The 5,454-nt window shown below is 39.9% G+C and overlaps 1 pseudogene; it reads right to left on the bottom strand.

The window, feature by feature from the left end:
* Positions 1-3,830: 3,830 nt before the first annotated feature.
* LOC129676245 (Y-box-binding protein 1-like) lies at positions 3,831-4,844 on the bottom strand (annotated as a pseudogene).
* Between the last annotated feature and the right edge of the window lie 610 nt (positions 4,845-5,454).

The raw sequence follows: 5,454 nt of genomic DNA, 5'->3' as shown, positions 1-5,454 counted from the left end.
ACCACTAACCTTTTCTCCCCCATATAAGGGTTGGGAGGTTGGAAGGGAATTTGAGGCCTAAACACTCCAAATAAAGTAGATTAAAAAACAAAAAGTGGATCTCTGTGAGTTCAAGGCCAGCCTTGATTACAAGGTGAGTCCAGGACAACCAACACTTCACAGACAAACCCTGTCTCAAAAAAAACAAAAAATAAATAAATAAGTAAATGCTGCTACAGCAGTGAGTTCTAGGTTTCCAGCTTCCATGAGCCACTGTCCGTACTGGGGTGGGCTTTTGGTGGTGCAGTTGCCTTTGAGACATTGGCTATCTTAGGTGAGTAGATATTTACTCATGTCTCTCCAGGAATAAGTGCATTTGACCAAAGCCAACACATTTTATAAAGAAATCACTAGACATAATAGAAAGAAAAGGAACTTCCTCAACCAGGCAAAGGTCATATGTGAATAACCCACAACATACTCAGTTGTACAAAACAAAATAAAACAAACTGCTTTCTGCATAAAATCAGTATCAAGGCAAAGCTGTCTATTCCTTTCACTTCATTATTTTGGAGATTCTAGCCATGGCAATTGGTTAAGGAAAAGAGAAATAAAAGCTCCTCCAAAATTGGAAAGGATACAAAACTATATTTTCTGTTTTATTTGTTTATTATTTATGTCTAGATACATAGGCTAGGCTGACCTAGAACTCTATTTTTAGCCCAGTTTGGCCTCAAACTTATTATCCTCCTGCCTTTGTCTTTTGAGTTCTGGGATTATAAATGTGCTCCATCATACCTGGTGAAAATCATGTTTATTTACTTATATATGACACATACATAAACTATGAGAGCTAATAAATGAGCTCTTTAAAGTTGTACAAGACAGAAAGATGGCTCAATGAGTAAAGGTACCTGCTGCCAACCAAGCCTGATGCCCCAAGTTAAATTCCAGGAACAAACATGGTAGAGAAAGAAAATTGGCTCCCATAAGTTGTCTTCTGATTTCCACAGGAATGCTATTGCACTCTTGTGCCTGCACACACACACACACACACACACACACACACTACATAAAATTAAAAAATAAGTTATAGGATACAAAATTAATACACAAAAATCAGCACCATGTATATATACTAATAATGATTAATATGAAAATAAAACTATTTCCATTTATGGTAAAATAAAGGTTAAATACTTAGCATCACTTTAGCTCCAAAATATTAAGATATATACGACATACATAATAAAACTCCTATAAATTATTGTTTGAGCTCCACAGGCACACCATGGTATGTATGTATGTGTTTGTGTACTTAATAAATGTAAAATTTTAGATGTATCATAGACTTACATATATGCTTTAAGACTGTAAAACTCCCTCAAAAAAAATATATATAACAGAATTAGACAGAGTCTTTAGATATAACATTGAAAGCATAAGTAATGGAAAAATGAATAAATTGGATTCTATCAAACAAATAATTATAATTTTAATAGTCACTATTAAGAATGTGTAAAAAAAAACAGCTGGGTTTTGGTAGCATACACCTTTAATCCCAGCACTCAGGAGACAGGGGCAGGCGAATTTCTGTATTCTAGGCTAGCCTGCTCTACACAGTGAATTCCAGGACAGCCAAGTCTACACAGAGAAACCTTGTCTCAAAACCACCCCCAGAAGTGAAAAAAACAATAAAAAGTAAATGAAAATGATAAATCCTAGAGGCCATGAATCCATAATATATAACTTGTGATTAAAGAGATAAAATCAGCTCATGGTCTGAGAGTTAAGGTAGCTCAATGGTAGAACAATTATCTACTATGTGCAAGGCCCTGGACTGTATTCCTAGCACCACAAAAATATAAATAAATTAAATGTAAAATAAATTAAAATGGACAAAAATAGTGAAAGGGAGTAGTCAAACAAATACTTTCACATTATTCAGTAGTTCAAAGGCAAAACAGACCAAATGCCCATTAGTAGATGAATAGACAAATTGTATGAGGTATGCATGAAGTGGAATATTAAATATTAAATTTATTAAATAATTAAATATAAAAATATTAAATGAAGTACTACCTCTACAGCATAAATAATTCTTAGATATAATTTTCTCGGTGAAAATGTCAATCACAAGTGACAATATATTTTGATTCCATATCTATGAACAGTCCAAAACAATACATTTTGCTTCTAGAAAGCAAAATAAACACTATTTGGCATGAAAATAAAAATTAGTAGGTATAGGAAGAAGAAGAAAAATGTAATATTGTACATAAGGCAAAAATTAAATTAATGAAAATATGCAAACTATCAGATATGATAGAATTAGCAAAAGAACATTTAATTTTTGAGATTTTATTTATTTTTATTTTATGTGTGTGTGTTTGCCTGAATGTATGCCTATACACCATGTGCCTGCTGTGTCCAACGAGGTCAAAAGTTCATAATGGCTCTCTTGGCTCTAGAGTTACAGTTGAGAGCAACCATGCCTGGGAATTGAACACAGATTCCCTGGAAGAACAACCAGTGCTCTGAATGGCTGAGCCATCTGTTTAGCCCTACAAATTTCTTAAAGCTATTATTATAATTTCTATGAATACCCTCAAAGATTTAATAGAAAAACATAAGCACAATGAGAAAAGTAATGAAAGATTTAAAAGAGGAAAAAAAAGTATATTGGAAATGTAACAGAGTCTGGATAGGACTAACTGCAGATTTGAGTCTGCAGTTAGTTAATAGTTTCTGTTTGTTTTATTGTTAACTCTCTATCTGTTGAGATGCTAGCTACAAGTGTAAAGCTTGCCCTCACAGCCCAAACAAGTGCCCCATACTGCCCTCTCAAGACCCCATGGCTATCTTTCCTGGCAATCTTCCACAATTCCTGTGCTTTGCAAGTTTAAGCATGGTGCTCTGCAAGTTCCAAATATACCTCACAGTGCTGGAACACTGCCATGTGACAGAAAGAAATGGTCACTTAGTTATGGTCACTTGCTGGGGCTGCTGATCCTTTACCAGGGTGCTTGTCCCCCACTGGTTGGGAAGAGGAGGGAACAGACACTGAAGCCATCTCTGTGTGCAGCCAACTTTGTGGTAACTGTCTTTCTCAGACCCCTACTACAAGCATGGGATCATCTATGTCCAAGGCTGCCCTTGGTGCAACCACCAATGAGCACATGGAACCAGAGCCAAAGCGTCTGGCCAGTGAGTTGGAGGCTGCAACTCTACTAGAGACCCTAGCCTTCCTTTCCCCATCCCCTCAACAATCCATGAGGGAAAGTATCAGATCACTGTTCATACTTCCACTAAGCAGAGAAGAACCACTGGCCAGTTTGTTTGTCTCTGTTTCATTTTTGATTTGGGGTTTTGGTATTTTGAGACAGAATCTTCTAGGTAGCCCAATCTATCCTGGAATTTGGTATGTAGCCAAGACTGCTCTCTCTACTTGTTTTCATCCTCCTGCCTCTATCTCTCTATTACTGCAATAACAGGCATGTGCCAGAAGGTCCAGCATCAATGGCCTTTTTATTTTATTTATTTATATTATTTAAGACCTTTATTAACAGGTGCTTGCAGTTTGTTGACCTTTTTTGAAAAAAATCAAGTTGTAAACTTATTACAAATTAAAAATGAAGTTCTTAAAAATCTCCACTTGACCAGATATGAAACAATTTAAAAACCATTAAAAGTGTATTGAGAAAAACCAGGCCCCCCCTTTTTTTTTCTTAAAAAACACATTTATCATTACCAAAGAGAGACATCTTTAGGTAAAAATAATAAAAACCCCATGCTGCATAGATAATGCAGATAGTTCTAGTGTATCTGGTCAACAGGCAAAAAGCAAGCACTTAGGTCTTCAGCTCCAATCTTTGTTCATTTCTTATTGCTGGAATTTCATATTCGTTTCTTCTTGTTGGATGACCAAACCGGATGATGGTAGAGATGGTAAGCCGGCATTTACTCAGCCCTGCCTGCTCAGCCTCAGGAGCAGGTGAATTCTCAGCTGGTGGATCCGCTGCTTTGGTCTCTTTGCCATCTTGTGGTTTAGGGTTCTCTAGGCGTCTGCGTCGGTAATTGAAGTTGCGGCGATACCGACGTTGAGGTGGCTGCTGTCCTTGGGTCTCATCTTGGTTTTTCTTGTCCTCTTCATTGCCATCCTCTCTGGGCTGTCTTTGGAGAGAAGGGCCCCTGCAGAATCGTGGTCTGTAACCCCGACACATGTTCTGTCTCACTGGTCTGCCTTGCTCTCCTGAACCCTGGTTGTCAGCACCCTCCAACACTTCTGCTTGCACAGGAGGGTTGGAATACTGTGGCCGACGCCCATAGGGTCTCCGCATGTAGTAAGGTGGGAACCTTCACCTGCAATAGGGCTGCGCTGTTGGGCCTGGCCTTCAGGAGCGCTTTCTGATCCCTCATCTCACTGTTCTGGTAATTGCGCGGAGGCCCACTGTGACGTGAATAGCGTCTATAATGGTTATGGTCTGCTGTGTATTTACTGCCTTAAACTGGAACCCCACCAGGGCCTGTAACATTTGCTGCCTCTGCACCCATTTCTCCTTCAACAACACCAAACTCCACAGTCTCTCCATCTCTTATGGCAGTCTGGTGTACAAATATGTCTTCCTTGGTCTCATTCCTGTTGATGAAACCGTATCAGTTCCTTACATTGAACCATTTTACTATTCCCAAAACCTTAGTTGAGATGACCTTCTCGTCCCGCCGGTGGGCACCGCCGATGTGAGGCCGCCCGGGCCGCTACTACCCGCGCCGCTGCCCGAGGAGCCGGGCTTGGTGTTGGCGGCGCTGAGGGCGGCGGCGGGGGCGGCGGGCGGCTGTTAGGTCTCTGGCCTCGCTCAGCTCATGGTTGCAGCGGTGGTGACTGGGGTCGGCACCTCCCCCGGGTGTGACGGTGACTAGGCCGGTGGAGGAGGTGGGCCTCTCAGGGCTCTCTGTGGTCTGCTCTCTGCTACTGTTACCGATCGAACTCTCAATGGCCTTTTTAAATACCGAATTCTAGAACACTAAAACGTATTTAAATAACAGACTGGTGACATAAGATGGTGGAATTAGCATCTACTCGGTTGGTAGAGTGTTTTTCTTGCATAAAACAAAACAAACAACAATGACAAAATGGCTTTAATTCTCAGCATCACATTCCCAGCATATGCTGGCATAAATTCGGGAGAGTGGAGCACAGTTGTAATTCCAGCACTCAGGAGGTAGAGGCAGAAGGATCAGGAGCACAAAGTGAATTTGTACACAAGCCCGTACATAAGACTCTATCTCAAAATAAAAGCTATAGCTTTCTATTTTTTGTTCATAACAACATTAACAACAATATACATGTGTGCATATGTAAATATTACTATGGGCAGGCCAGATAATGAATTCTGGGGAAATACATGTTACCCCATTCTAAGTATGTGTGTGTGTGTGTGTGTGTGTGTGTGTGTGTGTGTGTGTGTGTGTGTG

Source organism: Psammomys obesus, unplaced genomic scaffold, assembly GCF_907164565.1.
Source record: "Psammomys obesus unplaced genomic scaffold, mPsaObe1.curated_primary_1811, whole genome shotgun sequence".
NCBI lineage: Eukaryota > Metazoa > Chordata > Mammalia > Rodentia > Muridae > Psammomys > Psammomys obesus.
The sequence above is the reverse complement of the archived record's forward strand: the minus strand, read 5'-3'. Positions and strand labels throughout refer to the sequence as shown.